This window comes from Oncorhynchus mykiss, chromosome 8, assembly GCF_013265735.2.
Source record: "Oncorhynchus mykiss isolate Arlee chromosome 8, USDA_OmykA_1.1, whole genome shotgun sequence".
In the NCBI taxonomy this organism is placed as follows: domain Eukaryota; kingdom Metazoa; phylum Chordata; class Actinopteri; order Salmoniformes; family Salmonidae; genus Oncorhynchus; species Oncorhynchus mykiss.
In genome coordinates, this window is record NC_048572.1 from 18,805,754 (window position 1) to 18,819,200 (window position 13,447).

General features: G+C 40.4%; 1 protein-coding gene across 7 annotated transcripts in view; it reads left to right on the plus strand.

Moving 5' to 3' along the window:
- The first annotated feature begins 763 nt into the window (after positions 1–763).
- Positions 764–13,447, plus strand: part of LOC110529530 (TGF-beta-activated kinase 1 and MAP3K7-binding protein 2) — a 70,035-nt gene continuing 57,351 nt past the window's right edge. For 3 of the 7 annotated variants that reach the window (XR_005052825.1, XM_021611781.2, XM_021611782.2), the window contains exon 1: positions 765–1,087. The gene's annotated coding sequence lies outside the window, so the exon portion shown is untranslated. The other 4 variants (XM_021611783.2, XM_021611784.2, XM_036984922.1 and 1 more) reach the window with 3 other exon arrangements.

Below are 13,447 nucleotides of genomic sequence, written 5' to 3' on the forward strand. Positions count from 1 at the left end.
AGTCGCTCTGGATAAGAACATCTGCTAAATTTCTAAAATACATGTTTTTATATAAATAGGGTGGGGATCAAAAAGTATAGAAATACCTACAGACTTACAGTAAAGCAAGATGTTTATGTCCATAAGAGTTATTTAGTACTAGATCAATAACCACTGAAGTGAACCCTTCGCAGAACACCGTGCTAGATTTGTTTTTTTCCTTGCTCTTTTGTAGCTCTCGCCTCCCCCGGAACTCCTCTCTTTGGGGGTCAAAAACACACAGTGACTACCCACATGACCATTATAACCTCCCACTGGCTCCCAGCTTTAGTATAGCTGTCCTCTGAGGGGAGGACCTGCTTACAGCTGACCACCAGCTGAAACAAGCAGTTTTTTTTAAAAGGTGTTATTCTGGACATCATTTTTTGTTTACAAAATCACTTACAATCCATTGTGTCTGTTGGATACCTTTTTTGAGATATTATGGGTGTGTTTTATTGTTATTATGGGTGAGATATCATTGTGGGTGTGTACTTACCAATTTACAGTATTTTTACTCTAGCAGCACATAACTATTGTGACCTAATTTTCTCTGTTGTTCCATGAGACTCAGAGTGACACAGACCTAACCCCCACCTGTATTCCTCCCACACGTCTGTTGATAGTTTCCATTCCAATAATATTACCACAAACTGTTCATTCTCTGTCTCTGCTTCTACAGAGGATTTAGCAATCATACTTCCTCTCCCCTAACATAACTTTCCCCTAGGAGGAAAAATTAAAGTCTCGCGATAGGCGCTCGTTTGTGCAGCCGCCATATTCTGTGACAAGTATTTTGATTCGTATCTGTTGGAAGTAAGAAAAGAGAAATTAAGGGGGAGTAGAGGGGGTAAAGAAGAAGAGCTGTCAAAAGAATTCCCGTGTCTCTGAAACATCGGGGGCTGTAGTAACCCCCCACTCGGGTCAAAACAGAGAAGGCCTGGGTACCGTAGAAACTCCGTCTACGAAGTCCACCTCGCCGCTTTTCTTTCAGCACCACGGCCCTGTGGGAGATTCTGTGGTTGAGTTTCGGGTGTTGAAGGTGGCCCGGGGAGCGGCGGCGGAGACGGTAAGCGAATGCTTCAGAATAGGCCCAGAACCAGAAGTGGTTGAAGTTGTAGTTGAGTTACTGTAAATGGAAATTCGGTCTAACAACTCGCTACTAACATGTTTGAAATGTATGTGCGAGCACATCCCTCTGGTAAGTAGAAAACGAAGAACAAACTTTCTGTTGTCGGCTTTTCAGGTGTGAAAAAGTTTTTGACTGCATCTGGTGAGCTATTTCGTTTAGCTATGTGCGATATGTTGTGTCCAGCATGCATATGTTATTACACATTTGTAATCAAATTTAGCTGTAAACCTTGCATTTATAGTCCGCTCATTTTAAAGCTGACGTGCATGTTTTGTAGTTTATAAAGGCTACACTATAGTAGCTACATTTTTCCATTGAGAGTTCTTGCAAAACTTCTTCGTCAGCCATGGTGTTCCGAGTGCACAACTAAATTGTAACACGGCCGTTATAATGCCAATATGATTATATCAAGTGTTGTGACTTCAAATAAGTTAGATTTATTTTTTGGAAATAGTTTTCAAAAAGTTAATTAGCTCGGTAACGTAGCTAACATAGTAGCTCGCAAGTAGCGATAGTTGGTCTGGTAATTTACCCGGACGTTTGATGCTTCCTAAATGTAACAAGTTAGCTGCAGTTGTTGCCAGCATCTAAATGTGTAAAACATTGCTTTACAATTATATGATGGCCTGTCTATCCTATCGGCTGCATTGATGGGCCTCCCCAAATATTGCCTAGAGACATATTAGGAGTTCCGAATGGCATAGCACAGGCCCAATGTAATAACTAGGCTAATCGAAAGTCTCCTGTAGACTACATAATTGTATTGCTGCACGAATCGAATTACCTCGAGGTGTCAAACGCAGTAACAGTAGCCTGCCCTGTACTTTCTCCTTCCCTTCTATGTAACTTATATGAAATATGTTTGCACATTCTCTCAATTAGGCTATATGTTATTCTTTATCATTTTATAATTGTTTCTTCGCTCACTTATGTGATACAGATATATTTCTTAGTTAAAGTGAATGTAATCACTTAGTTTGATCATCTGAGCAGATTTGACCCATGTATTGAAAAGTCCCTTCAGGAGTATTTCAGATGAGCGGTTTGACAGCTTTCCAATGGATAGGTGCAGGGGAGCATGTGTGGGAGGTGGGTTTGACACATTACAATAATAATATATTTACTATCTTACCTTAATTATAGTTTGTTATCTACAAAGACATACATGGTTCAGGCCTTGTTTGCAATGGTTTAATGTAGCCTATTTCGCTATTTATGCACACTTTGCTCATAGTGTCTTTCAAAATAATGAATACTTTATCATGTGCCCTGGCCTTTATAGGCTACATGTCAGCCAGTAACTGTTTTAACCACAGATTGTTGTTGCTCACTTGGAATTAAACAATATTCCCCTTGTAAGGCTTTTGTTTTTGAATATTTAGGGCAAATCAATCATTGGAATATGAACCTCATCCTTCAACCACGCTAACTTTATGGATACACAACATGTATACTATCTCCATGCATAGTAGTTGTCACTGCACACAAGGACCATCTTGTTATCTTGCCCTATTTTTGTCCATATAGGCTATTAATTCAGCTCTCTTGATTTAACTCTCTTCCAAATAATTGGGTGGTATTCCTGATATTCCATGTAATTAAAGTAAATGCCTGAATGTTCCTTTGTGGTATTCCTTTTGCTACAAAGTTAAAATATTTAACAGTGATTTGTCAATAGCCTGGCTGTAAAGGGTCTAGTGCGGTCCATTTAAATTACTACTAGGCTTTCTAGAATCTCTTCTCTATTGGTCTCCAATGGTTGTGTTGGTGTTGCTGATAGTGGTTTGGGTAGAGTATTATTCATTAGCAGCTTGTGCCTGTCTTGACTTGCAGTCAACATTGAACTTCCTGACCAATAAGCTGCCATGGCCAACTGTTTATAGGTGCAGACCCCTAACTGAAACCATGTGTGCCTGTAGCTGGGCAAATATATGTCGCTCGCTGAGAAAGCCCTGCTGATTTGCCACTCTTTGGGGGTGATAGTCTCACGTTTTACTCTGATAAGCGCTAATCCACAGATAAATCACAAGTTCGAACAAGACGATGACTGGAGTGGATGGATGTTCTGTGTAGGTCTTCATCAGAGATAATGAAGTTGTACATTCAGTTTTTCAATTATTTTGAAAGTGCAGTGAGGGGAGCACAGTATTTCTTCAATGACTTGGTGTTTTGTGAGTGTGAATGAAGGGAGGTTAGGCTAAACATTTATATACAGTGTTGAGTTAGTGAATAAGAATGAAGTTGTTTGATGTTGTTTGCAAGCTCACGGTCAAAGTAATGTCTCCCTGCTTAGTTTCCAAATGTGCCGTTTGCAAACACACATTGGACAAGGTAGATAGATGTTAGTCAACCAAAGCTGAAAAACAAAGAAAATGCATTGTGTGCTTTTTTATTTCATGGACTAATAGTCAGTTCCTGTTGCTGTTGTATCTTTAAGGCTAATGGCATGGTGTTTCAAAATGTTATGGTTCATTATTGCCAAGACTGGAATCCTCTCTCCTGAAAGACTGGTTTTGAGGTTTATCATTTGCACAACAACCCCTTCCCAGTCAGAGAGGGGCTGTTTTTTTTGACTAGGCAGGGGGAGGGATAATTATATGAGTATTCTGGCGTGAGTACAAGTGCTAGTTGTTTGGATCAACAGTACAGAGGAAATTTAACCTAGGAAGTCATGCTGGCTTACCTTCCTATCTGTCAGACACTGGATTTGGTTGATTTTGCCACCAGAGCATTTTTCTGTCCTGTTCATAGTTTTATCAGTAATAGCTACATCGTGAAGTAGTTGGAGTGTTCTGGTAAAATGTTGCATCACAATTACCCTACCAGGTGGACACTAACGTTTTATTGATTGGTTTCATATTGTTTGTTATAGTCATGTTGCCTTATCTCTATGAGAGCAGTACGTAGTAAGTACACTATAAGGATACATCACATTATGCCAAGTGCAGCAGTCTGTCTCAGGAAGAGAGAGACAGAGCCTCTGGCTTTAACCCTCCCCCACCCTGGCCTGTGTGTGGCTGCCTGGCTGTCAGGAAGAGAGACTCAGTTGAACCTCCCTCCCCCTGGTAAAGCAGCTCTCTAACTCCTTAGCTTCAAATGGAATCCTCCCATTTCACATGGTGGACTTTCCAGTTCAGTGGTTAAATTGCATGCATCTACTGAGTATGACACTGCAAAGGTTACGTGGACTGACTCCACCACCATTAGAGCCTAGTTGCAAGAGGCACTTTGCATTACTGAATCATTACACGTTGATAAGGCTATTTGACACATTGTTGGAATACCAGTGTGGTAGATTTTGCAGGGTCCGCTGCAAGTAATCGCTCAGTTCAACGGATTCCAATCACTTGAAGCGAAGTGTGGTTAGAGTTTATTTTTTACTTACAAAAAACAGTAAACACAACATTGTAACATGACATAAACCAAAACAGTAGAACCACCACACTTTTACACATTTTACTTGATAAGAGAAGGACATTGCTAAAGAGTGAATCTTTAAGAAATGGGGTTTATAACTAAGTCGTGAAATTGGGGAGTAACACACGGTTATGACTGAACAATCCTCACAGTGGCAGAATAAATAGTTCTTAACAACTGTGTCATTTAAAGCAGCTAATCTAGTTAGCTCTCTGATTTTAGCAAAATCAAAACAATCACAGAGCATCATTTTTTTGCTCTCCTTCATTTGCTTGAATTGAAGAAGAAAGGTCTCAGTCATCAGTAGTAATGGGCCAGCTCCTTTTGTGTGACTGAGCACAACCATGACGTCTCCAGGCTGTTCTACCAGAGCACACTGACAGGACCACAGTGTCTCTGTCTCTGGATGTGTCCCAAATGGCTCTGGTCAAATGTTGTGCACTATGTAGGGAATATGGTGTTGACAGGAGCACAGGGCCTCTGGCTCTCACTCAATTCAATTTTAATTTAAGGGGCTTTATTTGCATGGGAAACATATGTTTACATTCCAAAAACAAGTGAGATAAATAATAAACAAAAGTGATAAAAAAAAAAAAAAAACAGTAAACATTACACTAAAAAAAGTTATATTTTGCCAGTTCTAGGATCTGTTTGATGTGAACATCACATATTTATCTCTGATCAGGCAATGCAATTGTTTATTACCTTTTGGTTTGTTTTCCTCTCTCCGCATTCACATTAATTATTGAATAGGACCAAAAATTCCTAAGTATTAAAGTGATGATTTGACCTTTAAGGACTAGTTATAGTTGAAACTTTAGGTATAGGCTTATGTCTCAAGAATTGTTGATGTGTTTATGTGAGTGAACTTGCTCAACCTCTCTGTGGATGTCTTTTGGTGCATAAAGGATGCGCTATTTGCCTGTTACTGCACATGCTGTAGTCAGCTGTTTTCAAAGAAGTGAGAGGTATTAACTTTTTTGCTCACTGACAGGGAGGAAGTAACCTTGGTTGTGGTTTATCGCGTAGATCAGACAACCTCTCAAGCCTAGAAAATGTATAAACTATACCATGATCAGGTGAAAACACAATTAACCATTGTACTGCCACCCCCCCAACCACTTTGCTTTTGTAAATGCTGTGAGAGATTCCGTTACACTTTGTTGGTTCTGTTTTCATGCCTCTGGGTGCTCAACATGCTGTGTGTGCAGTCAAAGGTGTTATTATAGTATAGCTGCCTTTTTAGGATCTGTTGCCTCAGGAAATGGGAGAAGTGTGCACCACATCCTATAGCGAGACTGTGCACTCTGCCCCCCTGCTTGACCTTGGGTACTATTTTCCACTACTTAAATCAGTCTGCATTCTCCTCCTTAAATCACGACAGTATGTTTTCCCCTAAAATCAGTCCCATTACTCAAATCAATGCATCTTCTCTTTTTCAAATTAGCCTAGTTTGGTCTCAACTGAAATCAGCACGCGCTCCCTTCAGTTTGTATTCTGTCGGCTGAGCCACTAATGTAACATGTCGTATTCAAACCAGAACTTTCCTATAGTAGGTACTGTATCCACTTGGGAACCATATGTTTTTTATAGATAGTCTAGTTCTGCTGAATGTCTTTGTGCGCGTTCCAAATGGCACCCTGTCCTCTATATAGTGCACTATTTTAAAAGTAGTGCACTATATAGGGAATAGGGTGTCATTTAGAAAGCACACTTTGACAAACTTGTGTGTGCGCATTCCAAATGGCACCCTGTCCTCTATATAGTGCACTATTTTAAAAGTAGTGCACTATATAGGGAATAGGGTGTCATTTAGGAAGCACACTTTGACAAACTTGTAAATAGTTCAGTCAGTGGAACCAATGTTCCTAAAATAGCCCTCCTCAGCAACACAAGCACTTAATCAGCATAGAAAACAGAAGAATAATTAGAGAGCATGCTTTTTCTGCTAATTAAGTGTTTTTCAATGTTCCTTTCCCTTGCTGCATTTACACCCCAAATGGCACCCTAGTATCTACATAGTGTACTACTTTTGACCAAAGCCCTATGGGCCCTATATATGGTATATGGTGCAATTTGGGACACAACCCAGGAGGAACTCTGCTATGAAATAGGATAGTAGCACAACCATCAATTAAAGAAATATAGGAGAGTGCCTCAGCTGGGTTTCTTTGGATGTAGCATTTAAAGTAATTAAAAACAGAACAGACTTGTGTGTTAAAAAGGGATGTTTGGAAAGACAGGAGTGCAAGTCTCGATACATGTTTATTTAGCATTGTTAGAGAAATGCTGTATTGTGCACTTAAAGGGCAATTCCACCACTTTTCAACTTCATTTTCATTATCTCCAGCACATACATACACTACTACATGACCAAAAGTATGTGGACACATGTGGACATCATTCTAAAATCATGGGCATTAATATGGAGTTGATCCCCCCTTTGCTGCATCAGCAGCCTCCACTCATCTGGGAAGGCTTTCCTAGATGTCCGGAACATTGCTACGGGGACTTGCTTCCATTCTACCACAACAGCTTTAGTGAGGTCGGGCACTGATGTTGGGCGATTAGGCCTGGCTCGCAGTCGGCGTTCCAATTCATCCCAAAAGTATTCGATGGGGTTGAGATCAGGGCTCTGTGCAGGCCAGTCAAGTTCTTCCACACTGATCTTGACAAACCATTTCTGTATGGACCTCGCTTTGTGCACGGGGCATTGTTATGCTGAAACAGGAAAGGGCATTCCTCAAACTGTTGCCACAAAGCACAGAATCTTGTAGCATGTCATTGTATGCTGTAGCGTTAAGATTTCTCTAGCCCGAACTAGGGTTGGGCGGTATACCGTTTTTTTTAAATATATATATATATATACTGGTATTGATGCATGGACCGGTTTGGGTTTTTACTTTACACTCTATAATGGCATTGGAATGTTTGGTTTGTTAAATGTGATATGCAGAGTGTAATGTCCATTTTTATAGTTTACTTCGCTACTTGAGTCGTCTCTCTCCGCTCTTTCTATACCGCTTTCCACACAGACCTAGCCGCGTCCCCTGTCACTCAAGGAGCGCATTTGATGTTCCTCAACCACGAGACACTTGCGTTCAGTCTGCATGGTCAATGCAGCATATGCAGCACTGTTGATGACAATGATGCCGTTTTCACTTGGCTTCTTAATATACATCTACTAGCGTTCTATAATCACATGATTCGTTTGTGTTTCATACATCTGCAAACAGCTAGTTTGTCTTTTCTTAGCAAGTTGTTCCTAAATCTTGTTAGCTTCTGATTGTTAGCCGCTAATGCTAATCGCTAGCTAGCCAGCTAATAAATGTACTGAGTAAGAGCAAGCGTAATTAGCTATACATCCTGATAATACCAGTAATGGTGTAGACCTAAATCAGCATGTTGTTTGTTCAACAGTGTCTTCTAAATTAAAGAGGTAAACGCAAAGCAAGAATATGTTAGCAACATGAAGTAGCTAAGAGAAAACGTTCAATGTAGCCAAAGGTGTTTCCTAGGGGACCCTATAATCTATCAACACATTTGTTCCTACCCTGTCACAATAAGTCCTCCCTGGCATTTTGATTCGTTGTCATGTCAAACAACACTGTATTAAAGTGTCATATTATAACTATATAATTAGAACAGACATTATATTCCCATGATTCCAAAAGTTAAGAGTTTTGCTGTAAATCGCAAGTCAAATTGCAACATGTGATTAAAAATAAGGCCCAGATTGCTTGCCCGTATCGTGCAGCCCTACATTGCAGTGTGGAAATGATCTCAAATGCAGAAATGTATGAAAATTATGACATATTTTAGGGTTGAAGTTGAATTGAACAGTATAGAACAATCAGAATAGAGAAAAACTCATTGAAATCACTTAGAATGTATGTGTTGCCACCCTAGGATCTCTCACTACTCAGAAATCATTTGCCTTGGATAACCTGAATGATGCTAGAATGTTTTGGAAGGCTATTAAGTTTATGTCTGGAAACAGTAATGTTAATGAATTACCTTCATCTGTATTGAAGGACTGTTGCTGTAAATGACAAAATTGAAATGCTGAATTGTTTCAATTAGCACTTTGTATCATCTGGTAGGCTGTTTGATTCAGTGTCCTCTGTCTCTGTACAACCCTGTGTGGATGAACCAGCAAGAGCTGGTCAAACTTTTAGCTTTTTGCCATTCTCAGTGCAGGAGGTACATAATGCCCTGAAATCCATAGATCAGAGAAAGCCTGCAGGTCCTGATCTTTTTGTTCCCTGATTTTTAAATCTGGCAGCTGATTTCATAGCTGAACCACTTACATATCTGTTCAATCTAACCCTGGAATGTAATGGAATTCCAAAGATCTGCAAATCAGTATTTCTTCCATCACTTTTAAAAGGGGGAGATCCAACTCTTTTAAATAATTATAGGCCAATATCAAAGCTGTCACCCCTGGTGAAAATACTTGAACCCCTTGTGAGTGAACAGCTAAAAGTGTTTTTATATACTAACTCTATTTTATCAATGTATCAATCGACAAAAAACAACACTGTCTCACTTTTTATTGATCTCATCAAGGCTTTTGATACAGTTGATCATGCTATACAATTATTATTATTTTTTTAATACCGTGATATAATACTTTGGCCATATCGCCCAGCCCTAGCCCGAACCATGAAAAACAGTCCCAGACTAGTATTCCTCCTGCACCAAACTTTACAGATGGCACTATGCATTGGGACAGGTATCATTTTCCTGGCATCGGCTAAACCCAGATTCGTCCGTCGGACTGCCAGATGCTGAAGGGTGATTGATCACCCCAGAGAACGCGTTTACACTGCTCCAAAGTCCAATGGCGGCATGCTTTACACCACTCCAGCCGACGCTTGGCATTGCGCATGGTGATCTTAGACTTGTGTGCGGCTGCTCGGCCATGGAAACCCATTTCATGAAGCTCCCGACGAACAGTTATTGTACTGATGTTGCTTCCAGAGGCAGTTTGTAACTGGGTAGTGAATGTTGCAATTGAGGACAGACGATTTTTACACGCTACGTGCTTCAGCACTCAGCCTACCACTTCGCGGCTGAGCCGTTATTGCTCCTAGATGTTTTCACTTCACAATAACAGCACATACAGTTGACCAGGGCAGCTCTAGCAGGGCAGAAATTTGACGGACTGACTTGTTAGAACAGTGCCACGTTGAAAGTCATTGAGCTCTTCTACTGCCAATGTTTGTCTATGGAGATTGCATGGCTGTCTGCTCGATTTTATACAACTGTCAGCAACAGGTGTGGCTGAAATAGCCAAATCCACTAATTTGAAGGGGTGTCCAGATACTTTTGTGTATATAGTGTATGTGACAAGGGGATATTTCTGCTTTTTGTAGAAAGATGTATAAAGTTAAAAAGTTCTACCCAATTACATAATTACATAAGTTAAAACATTTAAAAAACAGTGATTTTCAAGCACTGTAAGATTTGTGGTGACATGGGGAGTAAGAAAATACCCTCCCTCTAGCTAAAAACTCATTGCAGGTTTTGAATATCACCGTTTCTTTCGTTTTAACCACAGATCATAGAAATATGCTGTTTTCACATATGTAGACACTGGTATGGTGCTGGAGAGAATGAATATGAGGTTGAAAGTGGCAGAATTGCCCTTTAAGCAATGACTTTCCAGTTTTCATTTATGAGCAAGCAGTAGGTCAATGGACTTGGAATAGTCCAGTGGGTTTTGGAGAAAAGGGGGGCTATGATATATGCTGTATCTGTCGTCATTCTGTTGTCATCTTCTTTCAAACAGTTTGAATGACAGGTTGCACACACAGGAAGACAGAGCAGCAGTGACCATAACATTGCACACCATGGGATTAAGGAGACTGCAGCCAGACACTGTGGCAGGATATGTGTGTGTGACATACAAACACTTCCTCTTGTCAAGGACAGTTGTGATAACCACCTCAACTCTCACGCTAGCCAACTGGCACCTCATCCTCCCCTTCATATTGATTTACACTGAATAAGACACTCCATTGTCAATGCAGAAGGAATGCCAAATAAATAATAGCAGCATTGACGATGCTAACTGATAGCTTGCTTGTCCTCATAAATTGTAAGATATTTGTTTTTCATGAATTGTGGTGCCAGTTTATCATACTAGCATCAGTCAGTCTGTACAATTAATTCAATTCCTCCTCCTTGCAGCTCAAGGACACTGTGAACCCCCTTCTCTCCCGAGTCTCCCCCAGGTGTGTAATATTGGGTCAGTCTTGAGTGGAGTCTCTAATTCCTGCACCAGTAAGGGGTTGTGAGGTGGTGTCTTTACTGTTGTCCCTCCCTCACTACTCTGTGACATGCTCTGCTGTGCTCTCAGGCAGCCCTGAGGCCCCACAACGCCACCCGAAGCCACACAAGACAACATGGCGGTGGTGGATTCAGTGGAATTAGGGCATTGAGCTTGTATTTATTTAGAGGAGAGGAGGCCAGGAAAGCCTTGAGGGGAATTGAGCCAATATAGATATGCTGGTGCTGGCGGACTTGTCTATCTATCTGATGTGACAGTGAATGGTTTAGAGGAATGTAGCTAGCACCTGATCGTGGACACTGGTGATGGCTTCCTCTGCAGGCAGCTGACTGCACACGTTTCTGAGTGGTAGCCGCCCCCAATTTGTGTGTACACACACACAATAATTTGCCAGTAACAGATGACATTCATATTCTGACAATCTCTGATTTAGTTAATACATTTGATGATACACTGGTAGCAATGCATGGTTATAACATCTACAGAAAATACAGAAACGTCAATGGTGGAGGTGTTGCTGTTTATATTCAGAACCACATTCATGTAGAGCTTAGAGAGGACCTCATGTTAAATACTGTTGAAGTAATATGCTACAGGTTCATCTGCCTCACCTAAAGCCCATTCTTGTGGGAAGCTGCTATAGACCACCAAGTGCTAACAGTCAGTATCTGGAAAACATGTGTGAAATTCTTGATAATGTATGTGATTTCAACAGAGAAGTAAGTCAAGCTGCCCACTCAAGAAAAAGTTTCAAACTGTAACCAGTGCCTGCAATCTGGTTCAGGTTACCAGTCAACCTACCAGGGTAGTTACAAACAGCACAGGAATGAACAGATGCCTCACAAGTCCTCAACTGGCAGCTTCATTAAATAGTACCCGATGAACACCAGTCTCAACGTCAACAGTGAAGAGACGACTCCGGGATGCTGGCCTTCTAGGCAGAGTTGCAAAGAAAAAGACATATCTCAGACTGGCCAATAAAAAGAAAAGATTAAGGTGGGCAAAAGAACACAGACACTGGACAGAGGAACTCTGCCTAGAACGCCAGCATCCTGGAGTCACTGTTGACGTTGAGACTGGCGTTTATCGGGTACTATTTAATGAAGCTGCCAGTTGAGGACTTGTGAGGCATCTGTTTCTCGAATTAGACACTCATTTACTTGCCCTCTTGCTCAGTTGTGCACCGGGGCCTCCCACTCCTCTTTCTATTCTGTTTGGAGCCAGTTGGTGCTGTTCTGTGAAGGGAGTAGTGCACAGAGTTGTAAGGGATCTTCAGTTTCTTGGCAATTTCTCACATGGAATAGCCTTCATTTCTCAGAACAAGAATAGACTGACAAGTTTCAGAAGAAAGTATTTTTTTCTGGCCATTTTGAGCCTGTAATCGAACCCACAAATACTGATGCTCCAGATACTCAACTAGTCTAAAGAAGGCTAGTTTTATTTTTTCTTGAATCAGGACAATAGTTTTCAGCTGTGGTAACATAATTGCAAAAGGGTTTTATAATGATTAATTAGCCTTTTAAAATGATAACCGTGGATTAGCTAACACAATGTGCCATTGGCGGTGGAGGAGGAGTGATGGTTGCTGATAATGGGCCTATGTAGATATTCCATAAAAATAAAGATATTCCATAAAAAATCTGCAATTTGATGTTATTTTAATGGACAATTTTCTTTATTTTTCTTTAAAGAACAATGACATTTCTAAGTGACCCCAAACCTCTAAGTGACCCCAAAGATGAGGCTGGTGTAACCGAAGTGAAATGGCTAGCTAGTTAGCGCGCGCTAATAGCGTTTCAAACGTCACTCGCTCTGATCCTTCTAGTAGTGGTTCCCATTGCTCTGCACGGTTAACGCTGCTTCGATGGTGGCTGTTGTCGTTGTGTTGCTGGTTCGAGCCCAGGGAGGAGCGAGGAGAGGGACGTAAGCTATTCTGTTACACTGGCAATACTAAAGTACCTATAAGAACATCCAATAGTCAAAGGTTAATGAAATACAAATGGTATAGAGGGAAATAGTCCTATAATTCCTATAATAACTACAACCTAAAACTTCTTACCTGGGAATATTGAAGACTCATGTTAAAAGGAACCACCAGCTTTCATATGTTCTCATGTTCTGAGCAATGAACTGAAACGTTAGCTTTCTTACATAGCACATATTGCACTTTTACTTTCTTCTCCAACACTTTGTTTTTGCATTATTTAAACCAAATTGAACGTTTCATTATTTACTTGAGGCTAAATTGATTTTATTGATGTATTATATTAAGTTAAAATAAGTGTTCATTCAGTATTGTTGTAATTGTCATTATTACAAATAAATGTAAAAAAAATAGTCCGATTAATCGTTATCGGCTTTTTTGGTCCTCCAATAATCGTTATCGGTATCGGCGTTGAAAAATCATAATCGGTCGACCTCTAATATTATTAAGTAGATTTGGATAGAAAACACTCTGAAGTATCTAAAACTGTTTGAATCATGTCTGTGAGTATAACATAACTTATTTAGCAGGCAAAACCCCCAGGACAAACCATTCAGATTTTTCTTTTTTTGAGGTCACTCTCTTTTCAATGGGTTTTCAT